This window comes from Pan paniscus, chromosome 7, assembly GCF_029289425.2.
Source record: "Pan paniscus chromosome 7, NHGRI_mPanPan1-v2.0_pri, whole genome shotgun sequence".
NCBI lineage: Eukaryota > Metazoa > Chordata > Mammalia > Primates > Hominidae > Pan > Pan paniscus.
In genome coordinates, this window is record NC_073256.2 from 34591023 (window position 1) to 34604689 (window position 13667).

Consider the following 13667-nt stretch of genomic DNA (forward strand, 5'->3'; position numbering starts at 1 on the left):
AGAAGTGATTCAAATAGTAAACTACAAAGAAATAAACTTTGTTTATAATTATAAAAGTAATTTTGTTCTGTAATGTCTAATCAAAATGACCATATGTACAATAAACTTTTGTAAAATCTTGATCATGCTACAGAAAGATTTACATAAATATGAAATGGCTCTTTTCTATTTTTAAAAACCAATATATATGCACTTTGACCTAGTGACAGATTAAATAAAATAGTGCAACAAATATTATAAGAGCAATTCACTTGGCGTATGAAAAATCTCTCAACAGCCTGTATTATTCTGCTAAGTATTTGTTTAGAAAATTATTTGGCTAGAGAACAGAATGAAAGGCAGAGATGAAAAATTACTTTTAAAAATTTAGTTAATATTAAATAAAAATAATATTTTCTAATAATCATAAAAACTAATAAATGTAATTCTAGGTAAACAAAAGATAGCTTTTCAAATATAAGTTTGAGGAATATTATATTATAAAAAAGATGTAATTTTCATAACAAAAATATCTTTCTAATGTGAAAATGGAGTTTTAAGGAATGGGTTTTTTGAGCTCAATTAATTGAAGAAATATTCAGTAACTTCTTTTTCTCCAGTTTGAATTCATTTTGTTAGAACAGTAATCTAATAACATTTAAAGTCACTAGATTACTGTTTCAACAAATGTTTTTAACTTATGCTTATTACTGTTTTAACAGTAATTTAATAACATTTAAAGTTATTAGATTACTGACAATTTCCTGTAATGAAATTGAGTGACCTGAGCTATGCAGAAACATAAAAGGTGGCATGTTACTATATATATAATTATAATTATTCTCTTGATTCTTCCAAAATATAATTCAGTGCTAAATACTGATTTAGTGTAAGCATGCCTGAGTGGATAAGTCCTTCTTCACTTAATAAGCATAAGTTAAAAACACTTTAAAACATGAAAATAATTTGTTATTATAGTATTTCAACTTTCATTTACTAGTAAAATTCCTGAGTGGCCCAATCATTTCCTGTAATTGCCTAAAGAAAATGAGAAAGAAAAATCCAAGAATGGATTGTGAGAAGCCTTTACATATTAGAGACATGTTTTATTAACTAGTGTGATATCCAAATGTTTATTTTTATACAAGTCAAATATATCCAAACATAATATATTTATCATGCATGCATGCTATGAAAAATCAGGCACACTCAAACATTTGATTATATGAGCATCATTGTCCTGTTGTCCAAACAAGTGAATGTAAGCATTCTCACTGCCCATTGTTTACCTCTTACTGCTTCCAAAATGTCATAAATGAGCCTTGCTTGTCCTGGAGCAGTGGTTCTCAAAGAATAATATGCAGCAGAACAAGCTCCCAACAGCTAATGCTGTTGGTTCAGGGACCACACTTTGAGAACCACTAACCTAGATGATTGCAGTATATATTCAGAAGAGGAGAGATATTATATCAGAAACAGATAGTGCTGCTGATACAATCCTTTCATCTCATTTATTGCAAAGAGAATGGCTGACTGTAAATTTCTGCCAAATTCCGTATGCTCAAGGGATCCTGAGGGGGAGTAGGTACCTCTATTCAAATTCTTTTTTTTTTTTTTTTTTTTTTTTTTTTTTTGAGACGGAGTCTTGCTGTCTCCCAGGCTGGAGTGTAGTGGCAGCGATCTCAGCTCACTGCAAGCTCCGCCTCCTGGGTTCAAGCCATCCTCCTGCCTCAGCCTCCGGAGTAGCTGCGACTACAGGTGCCTGCCACCACGCCCAGCTAATTTTTTGTATTTTTTAGTACAGACGGGGTTTCACCGTGTTAGCCAGGATGGTCTGGATTTCCTGACCTCGTGATCCGCCCGACTCGGCCTCCCAAAGTGCTGAGATCACAGGCATAAGCCACGGCACCCGGCCCTCTATTCAAATTCTTTAGGGCCAAATATGCTTGGGTATGCTGATCCATATCTGTCACCTGAAATATTTTTCAGTTATAAATAAACTATTGACAGGTGACCACACATTGCTGATCCTTGACCATCTCTGAAGTAATATAGAGGAAAGGCGTCTCAATAGGTCAGTAGACTCATTTGAGAGTTGGCTTCACCTACTATTCAACTGCTCTGTTTTGGTGATGTAGAAAAGTTCATTTTGTCATCAACCTTGATCATAGCATTTTCTCTGTAAGACTGAAGGATCAAAACTTCTCTGAAAGTAGCTAATTCATTGTCACAAAGATGTAAAGAATGTCTGTCGTTTCTTTGGCAACAAGCTAATATATTTAGTCAGATAGGGCTTTTTTTTTTCCATTTGGGTATTTTTATCTTGTATATAAAGATTTCAGAAGACATGTATATGTGTGTGTGTGTGTGTGTGTGTGTGTGTGTGTTTCTGGATAGCTGTTTCCTCTTTATTTGTGTAGACATTTTCTAGATTCAAATCAAATAAACACAGATAAGCATAGAATATGTGCCTAAACAACGATTTCGTGTATTATTATTTTTTAATTGGTGAAAAAACAGAAACAGAAACTAAAGTAATTTAAACCAAAACCAAAATAATAATGTATTTTAAGGACACTGGATGTTTCATAGAACCCAAGGATAAGATTATATTTAGGTATCTGCAATAGCTGACCCAAGACTCGAATCTGCTTAGGAGTCTCCAACTTGTACTCAAGCTTCTTTCTGTAGGTTGCTTTATTATTCTTTTTTTGTTGCAAGCTAGATATTTTTGCTCTCCTGTTCACTTGATAGAACATGTCTGTTAACAGCTCCTAAGTTTATATTTTACAGTTTCTTTCTCGATGACAGTTACTGTCTCTTTCTCAGTGACAGACTGACAGTTCTGACACTCACCTAACTTGATATTTTACAGCCTATTTCTTAGTGATAGTTTCTAAAATATCCAGGGAAGTTCTTCTATGGCCTAGCTTGGGCCAAATGCCCACCTGTGGACTGGACAAACAGGCCGAGTCACTTGCATGAACATGGCATTCCCAGAGTGAGAATGGGGAGGCATTTCCTTGTTGAAAGAGTTTCGAGCAGACAAAAAATCTTAAGTCCATTCCATAAAAGATATTTTAATAATCTTGGTGCATTTATGGAAATATTTGCTGTTTCTTTACAGAAAAAGTTTGGGAATCCCTGGTAGAATTACAAACATAGTAGACGAGAATGATAGAGGATTTCCTGGGAATACTCTTGTCAAGTGACTTGTGGAATAAATAAGGTCATGCTTAATCTCTGCTCACCTTTCCAACCTAACCCTTGAGAAATTCTCCCCACCTGCACTGCTTTGTCTTTTTACTTTATATATAACTACTCACATTTTGCAAATAAGTCTCATTCTCCTTTATTTCTGGGGCTTTGGTTCCTGTCTGGAATGATCCTTCTTCCCTTCCCACTTCCCCTCTCATTTCTACACTCTCAATCTCCAAATTTCGATTGGTTACTCAATAGCACTATTACAGATGCTATACCAAACTGCAGTAAACTTGTTTGTTTTTCCCAGTAGACTGAAAGAAACCCCTTATAGTCATCTTTTCAGCATCTGACAAAATGCAAGTTGTCACTTAGTAGTCACTTGAGGAAGAGTTATGGCATGAATGAGTAAATAAATGAATGGTAAGCTTCTCTTGATACATGAACTGCATTACCCAGTGAGATTAAATTGGCAAATGCTTAAAATATCAAATCATAGAAGAAACTGAATTTAATATTTCATAAGTCTTCAGAGGGAATAGAATATAGTTTCTATGAGTAGAAACAGAAAAATCATGAAGGAAAGATTGATTTAACTGGCATAAACGTAAGTGTTTTTATGGAAAAAAACCCATATGGCTGGCTACTGAGAGCCTCTCCAAATATGAGCGTTTGGTGGGAGGCTCTGATCAGAGAAGCCTGAGACATTAGAAAATCTGATCTTGTCAGCTCAGTGAGCAGATCTATCTCTTAGAGGCAGACTAATGTTAAACAGAATCTTGGGACTAAATGTCAATTCAATTTATAATGAGAAATGTAATTGCCTTAAAAACTGGAATATTTGAATCTGCTTGACAAGGCCATTTTCTCCCCTTGGGCAATCTGCATGGGAAGGCAAATCACAGTGAGTGAACTCTTAGTTTAATTAATTTATTAATTTACAATGAGACTTAGCAGTGAGATTTTGCTTCTGGGATGGCCAATGATCTTTCGTTAACACATTTTTCTTTATATATGTTAATACATTCAGTCAGGTAAAATGATTTGACATATCTCTGCTGATTCATTGAATGTTCATTCTATAGTTTAACTTTTTAAAGGCAATCTCACTATTCTTATGCCCCATTTCTTTACATCTCTATGACAATGAGTTAGCTAGTTTCAGAGAAGTTTCAATCCTTTCTTTAGGAAAGAACTGGGACATAAGAATAGTACATACATATGTACTAAATGCACAAAAACATGAATGGAAGGAAACAAACCCCAGGATAAAGGTTTACCCTGGAAAGGAAGACAGGTAGACATACTGGTACTTCAACTCTGCTCATAACATTGTATTTCTTTTAAAAATTTTTAAAAGTTTTTCTTTAGAGATAAGGTGTCCCTGTGTCTCCCAGACTGAAGTGCTGTGGTGCAGTCATAGCTCACTGCAGCCTCAAACTCCTGGGCTCAAGTGATCCTCCTGCCTTGGCCTCCCAAGGTGATATGATTACAGGTATGAGCCACTGCACCCAGCCAAAATTATATTTCTTAAAAAACAAATACTTGTAGTCAAGATGGTAAATGTGAACATTTCAAAGGTCCAAGTGGTACACATGACTGTGTATTAGCTATTTATTATAAATATTATTTCTTTTCTTTATTTTTGAAATATATTTTATTTAAAGAAGGAAACAACACATTCACTGCAATGTTCACAGAGCCATACCTGAACCCTGAACAAATTATTTAAAGTGTTCCATATATGAGTCTACGCTTAAAAGTTAGAGAAAAGATACTACGAATCTATTCATCGCTGTTAGAAAGACAACATTCAAACTTGAAAAGTCAGGGAACATGTAAGGTTTTCTTTGCATGTGTCAATTACCACTACTCAGTGGAAAGAAATAATCGAACATAGAAATGACTTTTGAGGAGCATAACAGTTATTATCCTATTGTTTACTCATAGTCATGATTTCCTTTTTGTATCATTTATTGGAATTAGTATTTAGGGTTAAATTTATTACAATGGTAGTTATGATATTTGAGATGCAAACATAATACAGAAATTAAAAAAAAATCTGGTTGCAGTTTGACCTGAAAGTTCTCACAACATGGCAAAATTCCTTTAAGAAGATAACTGATTCTTTATTTAAGATAATTACCTTAATGAGATACTTAGCAATGAAATGTGCAACCCAAATATCAGATACCTGAAGAAACTGAGTTAAATTTCTCCAGAAAATTTCTCTAGAAAAATAACATAACATATTGTGTTACTCCTAAAGCCAGGGAGACAAGTATTTGGGACAGAGTCAAGAGGAGATATTTTTGTATTTTTTGAAGAGACGGGATTTCACCATGTAGCCTAGGCTGGTCTCCAACTCCTGAGCTCAAGTGATTTTCTTGCTTTGGCCTCCCAAAGTACTGGGATTACAGACATGAGCCACTGCACCCGGCCATAGGTATAATTTTGCACAGTTTACTTAATGGTTCTAAATCCTCATGGGGAGAACACCAGAGTGATAGATTCCTTGTGGGGATTAAGTAAAGGAGGTATATAAAGTGCTTTTCAGAGTGTCTGGTACAGAGGGTTCATTCTACACATTATAGGTATTATTGATACTATTATTTCTTAAAAACTCAAATTTCTGGCCTAATGATGGGGAATAGGTGATGGGAGAACAAAAGTATCATATATTAAATAGCAGTTTCTCAACTACTTTGTGCTTCAGAATCCCAAGGAGAACTTTTGGAAATCACATGTATCAAGGCCACAGCACAAACTCCCTGAAATCAGAATATCTGTGTGTCATGTCCAGGCATCTTTATATGATAAAAGCCTCACGAGTCATTCTGATGTTCACCATATCCTGAGCCCACCTTCTAGAACAATACTAGAATACATATGACCACTTAGAGAGTTACAAATCATTCGCATTATGGAAGAATTAAACTAATACATCGCCGCCCAATAAGCAATCAGCAAGACTATTTCTAAACATGATTGAACAAGATAGTGAGTTTGATCCACTTTTTAGTGCCCTGGACCCTGCATTCTGAGATTTTTAAAGCAAATCTTGTCTTATCCACCATTTGGTAATTATCTCTTCGGTTTAGGCAATGAGTATATCTTATCTCTACACACAATAGCTTGTCAAGGGGAAAGCTCAGGATAAAAAGTAGAGACAGAGTTATTTTGAAGGAAAAAATGCGGCATTCTTTCTTAGCCATGGCTAGATGTTAAGATAATGCCACACAACAAGAGCTGACTTCACAATGAATATAACATATCTAAAGAGAAAGAGAGAGCGAGACTGGGTCCAAATGATTTACTTTGAACACCTGGATCCTGCTATGCCTGAAGCCATCTGTTGGAATTGTAATTCTTAATTATGTAAACCAATAGACTCTATTTTGTGATTAAAGATGTTTCTGTTACTTTCCACTTAACAGTTCTTACAAATATCTCCATGGTGATTATTTGTCAAAGAATATTAGAAGTGATTGCCCAGGTCATCCTGTTTGTCATTAATCCCATCACCATTGGTTATTGTCTATTTAAACAGCATTATTCTGGTAATTTTTATTATCTCATGAGACAATGTAAAAGAACATCACTGAAATGTAAATACACAATATTGGCAGTAAACAAAAGTGAAATTGTTCTCATAACTATAAAAACACCAGAATGCATCAAATTTACTTATGGTGCAATTTAGGCCCTCTTTAAGAACAAAGTTACAGAAACAAAGACAAAGAAAACTGAATTCATCCTGAAACAGTTCCAGCCGTGTGCTGCAGAGATCCTGCCCACAGACAGAGGATCAATTCTTGATACCTTCCTATTATGTACTGAATTGTGTCGCTCCAATATTCGTATGCTGAAGTCCTAAACCCCAATGTGACTATATTTAAAGATAGAGGCTGTATGGAGGTAATTCAGGTTCAATTAGGTCATAAGGGCAGAATTCTAACTTGATAGGACAGGTGCCCTTTCGGAAGAGATAAAGACACCAGGAGCTCAGTGCTCACATAGAAACTGCCTCATGAAGTCACAATGAGAAGGTGGCCGTCTGCAAGCCAAAGAGAAGCCTCAGGAGAAGCCAATCCTGCCCCCAGCTTGATCATGGGCTTTTAATGTCAAGAACTCTGAGGAAATAAATGTCTATAATTTAAGCTACTTTATCTGTGGTATTCTGTTCTGACAGCCCAAGCAGACTAATACGTTTTCTTTTTTCACTTATGTTTTTACTTGCAAAGAAGAAATAGCATACTTCAGTGCATATAAACTTAAAAATACAAGCTGCTTCTTTAATTTATAGGTGGAGTTAAGCTACCATACTTGCTATGTTGTGATTTGAACACACTGAAAATCTCTTTTCCGAAAATAATCACTTTGTCCCTAAAACACCTACTTTAAAAGCTGATTTTTATTCAAAAATGACATAAGTACTTACGAAGGACCTATTAGATGTTTTAATACATTAAAAATAATAATATGTTTGTTAGCTTACACTCTGTGATTGATAAAGCACATGTCCTTTTGGTGCAGAAATAGTATTTCTAGGTGCAGGTAATGTACTGGGTAACAGGATTAAGTGAGAATGCAACAGGGAAGAGTTCGAGGTGGAAGATGTTTTATAATAAAACATAATCATTTTATAGGGGAAATAAGTTTTGTTGTAAATCATATGAAGTTTTAGTGAAAATACTGTACACAGAAACTGAATATTTGTATGCAGTTAAAGAGGTTTACTTGTTCTTTGAGCTTTCTAGGAAATAAAAATTCAGAATTATATAAAACGTCATTAGGAAATGGGTCATTTTGCTAAATAATTCACATTAGAATTCCTTTATATAGGTCCCTAAAATACCTGAGGGTACAATATTTTACTTTGGCATGGATTAAGCAGGATGTGAGTAAGAAGTAGAAAATGAAAATAACTACAGCATCCGGGAAAGGATTAAGAGTCTGTAGGCTAAGCCATAATGGGGGAATTTCTTGGAGACTCCATGTGAAACAAGCCAACTGTGTCGTTCTAGGAAATCTCGTCTTAAGATTCACCTCAGGTTGGGTGCCGTGGCTTATGTCTGTAACCCCAGCACTTTGGGAGGTCAAGGCAGGCAGATCATTTCAGTTTAGCAGTTAGAGACCAGCCTGGGCAAGACAGCAAAACCCCGTTCCCTACAAAAAATTTTAAAAAACAGCTGAGTGTGGTGACCTGTGCCTGTAGTTCCAGCAACCTGGGAGGCTGAGGTGGCAAGATCACTTGAGCACAGGAGGCAGAGATTACAGTGACCCAAGATCATGCCACTGCACTCCAGCCTGGGTCACAGAAAGAGACTATCCCCTCAACACCCCCTAAAAAAGATTTACATCTTAAGGGCAGCACATTTCCAGAGACGATCGGCTGAAGGGGGCAAATAATAGGCTGTGAGCCCATACAAGTCCAGTGCTTGAATTTGAGCAAAATAAATAATCTTGTGTGAGTATCAGGCTAAGTTTCTTACTGCAGAATAGGAAGCCTGGAGTTGTTTCTTCAAAGGGCAGGAAAGGTACTTGGTACTCAGGCTATGGAGGAAAGGGAAGTGGAGTGTTGGGCCTCTGCTTCGTCTGCATTCCTGCACATAATTCCATGAATTTCCACTTTTGCTGCTGTGAAAAATGGGGCTGTTTTTCCTTCTAATTGGTTCTGGTGAGAGTGAGGCTGTGAGAGTCAGCTGGGATAGGGACTAAGCAGGACAAGTGCTAACTGCTGGATCCATAATTGATTTAAATCTCTATTTCAAACGGCAAAACGTACAGGTATATCCTGTTTTATTGGTCTTCACTTTATTGCACTTCACAGATCCTGCATGTTTTACAAATTGAAAGTTTGGGTAATTCTGTGTCCCGCAAGTCTGTCAGTGTCATTTTTCCAATAGCATGTGCTCGCTTTGTGTCTTTGTGTCACATTTTGCAAATTCTCACAGTATTTCAAACTTTTCCTTTGTTTCAAATGCTTTCTTCTGCCCCCACTTAGATGAGCACTGTATTTTAAGTATATTAACATGGTGACAAATTGATTTATTTCATCTTTTAAAACTTTTATATTAGGTTCAGGCGTACCTGTGAAGGTTGGTTACATAGGTAAATTGCGTGTCGTGGCAATTTGGTGGACACAGATTATTTTGTCATCGAGGTGATAAGCATAGCAGCTGATAGCTTTTCGATCCTCACCCTCCTCCCACCTTCCACCCTCAAGTAGACCCCATTGTCTGTTGTTCCCTTCTTTGTGTCCGTATCTACTCAAAGTTTAGTCCCCACTTATAGATGAGAACACGAAGTGTTTGGTTTTCTGCTTCTGTGTGTGTTTGTAAGGATAATGGCCTCCAGTTCCAACCATATTCCTTCAAAGAACATGACTCATTCTTTTGTATGGCTGCATGGTATTCCACGGTGTATATGTACCACATTTTCTTTATCCAGTCTACCAATGATGGGCATTTAGGTTGATTCCATGTCTTTGCTATTGTGAATAGTGCTGTGGTGAACATATGAGAGTATGTGTTTTTATGGTAGAACGATTTGTATTCTTCGGGTATATACTCAGTAATGGGATTGCTGGGTCAAATGGTAATTCTGTTTTAAGTTCTTTGAAAAACCACCAAAGTGCTTTCCACAATAACTGAACTAATTTACATTTCCATGAGCAGACGATAAGCATTCTCTTTTCTCCACGAACTCGTCACCACAGCATCTGTAATTTTTTGACTTTTTAATAAACAGCCATTCTGACAGGTGTGAGGTGGTATCTCATTGTGCTTTTGGTTTGCATTTCTCTAATGATTAGTGATGTTGAACATTTTTGCATATGCTTGTTGGCCATGTGTACGTCTTCCTTTGAAAATTGTCTGTTCATGTCCTTTGCCTATTTTTTGTCAGGTTTATTTTTTGCTTGTTAAGTTCCTTACAGATTCTGGATATTAGACATTTTTTGATACATAGTTTGCAAATATTTTCTTCCATTCTATGTATCTGTTTACTCTGTTGATAGTTTTTTTTTTTGTTTGTTTTTTGTTTTTTGTTTTTTTTTGTGGTGCAGAAGCTCTCTAATTAGGACCCATTTGTCAATTTTTATTTTTGATGCACTTGCTTTTGGCATCTTCATCGTGAAATCTTTACCAGGTCCTATGTTCAGAATGGTATTTCATAGGTTATCTTTCAGAGTTTTTATAGTTTTAGGCTTTACTTTTAAGTCTTTAATCCATCTTGAGTTGATTTTTGTATATGGTGTAAGGAAAGAGTTCAGTTTCAGTCTTCTGCATATGGCTAATCAGTTATCCCAGCACCAGTTATTGAAAAGGGAGTCCTTTTCCTATTGCTTGTTTTTATCGGCTTTGTCAAAGATCAAATAGTTGTAGATGGTTGGCAATGTTTCTGGGTTCTCTATTCTGTTCCATTGGTGTATGTGTCTGTTTTTGTACTAGTACCATGCTGTTTTTGTTCTGTACCCCTGTAGTATAGTTTGAAGTCAGGTACCATGATATCTCCAGCTTTGTTCTTTTTCTTAAAATTGGCTTGGCTCTTTGGGCTCTTCTTTGGTTCCATATACACTTTACAATAGGGTTTTTTTTTCTAATTACTTGAAGAATGTCATTGGTAGTTTGAGAGGAATAGCATTGAATGTATAAATTGCTTTGGGTGGTGTGGCCATTTTAATGATACCGATTCTTCCTATCCATGGGCTTGGAATGTTTTTCTATTTTTTTGTGTCATCTAGGATTTCTTTGAGCAGTGGTTTGTAGTTCTCCTTGTAGAAGTCCTTCACTCCCCTTTTTAGCTGTATTCCTAGGAATTTTATTCTTTTTGTGGCAATTGTGAATGGGGTTGCATTCCTGATTTGGCTCTCAGCTTGACTGTTATTGGTGTACAGAAATGCTAGTGATTTTTGTACACTGATTTTGTATCCTGAAACTTTGTTGAAGTTGTTTACCAGCTGAAAGAGCTTTTGGGTCAAGACTATGGGGTTTTCTAGATATAGAATCATGTTGTCTGCAAACAGATAGTTTGACTTTTTCTCTTTCTATTTTGATGCTGTGTATTTCTTTTTTTGTTTTGTTTTGTTTTTTTGAGACAGAGTCTCACTCTGTCACCCAGGCTGGAGTGCAGTGGCATGATCTTGGCTCACTGCAACCCCTGCCTCCCAGGTTCAAGTGATTCTCCTGCCTCAGCCCCCCAAGTAGCTGGGACTACAGGCACCCACCACCACACTGGCTGATTTTTTTATTTTTAGTAGAGACGGGGTTTTGCCATTTGGCCAGGCTGGTCTGGAACTCCTTACCTCAGGTGATCTTCCCACTGCAGCCTCCCAAAGTAGATGCCCTATATTTCCTTATCTTGCCTGATTGCTCTGGCCAGGACTTCCAATACCATGCTGAACAGGAGTAGTGGAGAGGGCATCATTATCTTGTGCTGGTTTTCAAGCAGAATGTTTCCAGGTTTTGCCCATTTAATATGATGTCGCTGAGGGTTTTTCAAAGATGGCTCTTATTATTTTGAGATATGTTCCTTCAACACCTACTGCATTGAGAGTTTTTAACATGAAGAGGTGTTGAATTTTATCAGAAGCGTTTGCTGTATCTATTGAGATCATCATGTAGTTTTTGTTTTTAGTTTTATGAGGTGAATCACATTTATTGATTTGCAAACTTTTCCATTATTAGTAAAATATGGGGAGATTAAGACAGTTTGTGGAAAAAAGCAATTAAAAGGTAAAAATCACAAAATATAAATTTTATTTCTCAACATAAGCTCCATCAAGTTCAAGACACTTTTATAGGTGATGATACTAGCCATTTAGTCCATCCCTAAAGACCTGAGGATCTTAAGAATTTAACTATATCAATGTTGTAATCTTCTCATTATTGAAAGAAGAAAAATTGCTGTCCTTTAAAAATATTTTGAGAGTGGGAAGCAAAAAGAAGTCAGAAGGAGCCAAATGAAGATTGTAAGGTAGATGCCCAATGATTTCCCATTGAAACTCTCCCAAAAATTGTCCTAGTTTGATGAGAGAAATGAGCAAGAGCATTGTCATGATGGAGACTCCCTGGAGAAGCTTTCCTGGGAGTTTACTGTTAAAACTTTGGATAACTTTCTCAAAATACTCTCATAGTAAGCCTAGGTTATCATTCTTTGGCCCTCCAGGAAGTCAACAAGAAAAATCACTTGAGCATCCTCAAAAACTGTTGTGAGAACCTTTGTTCTTGACTGGTCTGCTTTTGCTTTGACTGTAACACTTCTACCTCTTGGTAGCCATTGCTTTGATTATGCATTGTCTTCAGGATTATACTGGTAAATCCATGTTTTATCTTCTCCTATAATTCTTCAAATAAATGCCTCAGGATATTGACCCCACTTATTTAAGATTTCCACTGAAAGCTCTGCTGTTGTCTGCAGCTGATCTGGACACAATAGTTTTGGCACCCATCTAGAAAAAACTTTACTCAACCTTAATTTCTAAGTCACAGTTGTGCAAGCCAAACCAGTTGAGATGTCTGTGGTGTTGGCTGCTGTTCTGCTGTCTCAGTTCTTTTCAATTAAGGCACAAACAAGATGTATTTTTTTCCTCACAAATTGATGTGGATAGTCAGCTGCTGCAGGGTTCATCTTCAATATTTTCTTATCCCTTTGTAAAATTGAGTTCTCTTTTTGTAAACTGCTGATTCCTTTGGGACATTGTGCCTATAAACTTTTCATAAAGTATCGGTGATTTCACCATTCTTCCAAACAAGTTTCATCATAAATTTCATGTGTGTTCTTGGTTCCATTTTAGCAATATTTATGTGGCTCTGATAGGGGCTCTTTTTAAATAGATACATTATTGTTCTTAGTGCATCAAATTAGATTCTATTCAGACATGTTATAATAAGCTAGCTTGTTTTAGTGCAGAATTTTTGAAATCCATGTATAGTGTTTTCATAATACATATTTTCCATGATTTTTTGAAGACCCCTTGCATTTGTTATGGCAATCAGTGACCTTTGAGATTACTACTGTGATTAGTTTGGGGAACCACAAACCATGCCCGTAAAAGATGGCAAACTTAGTTGATATATGTTGTGTGTATTCTGACTGCTCCACCAACTGGCTGTTCCCCCTTCTGTCTCTCTTCCTCTCCTCAGGCATCCCTATTCCCTGAGACACAGCAATATTGAAATTAAACAAATTAGTAACCTTAACAACAGCCTCTAAGTGTTCCATTGAAAGGAAGAGTGGCACATCTCTCATTTAAATCAAAAGCTATACATGATAAACCTTAGTGAGAAAGGCGGGTTGAAAGTCAAGACAGGCTGAAAGTATGAAATTTACCTAAGTTGTAAATGTGAGAAAAAGTTCTTGAAAACAATTAAAAGTGCCACTCCAGTGAACACAAAAATAATAAGAAAACAAACCACCTTATTGCCGATATAAAGTTTTAGTTAGTGGCCTTCATATATGATCAAAATAACCATGACATTCAC

The 13667-nt window shown here is 36.3% G+C and overlaps 1 protein-coding gene across 3 annotated transcripts in view; it reads right to left on the bottom strand.

The window, feature by feature from the left end:
• The window catches only part of MSR1 (macrophage scavenger receptor 1), an 86197-nt gene that overhangs the window by 13346 nt on the left and 59184 nt on the right, over positions 1–13667 (bottom strand). The gene's annotated exons all lie outside the window — the stretch shown is intronic.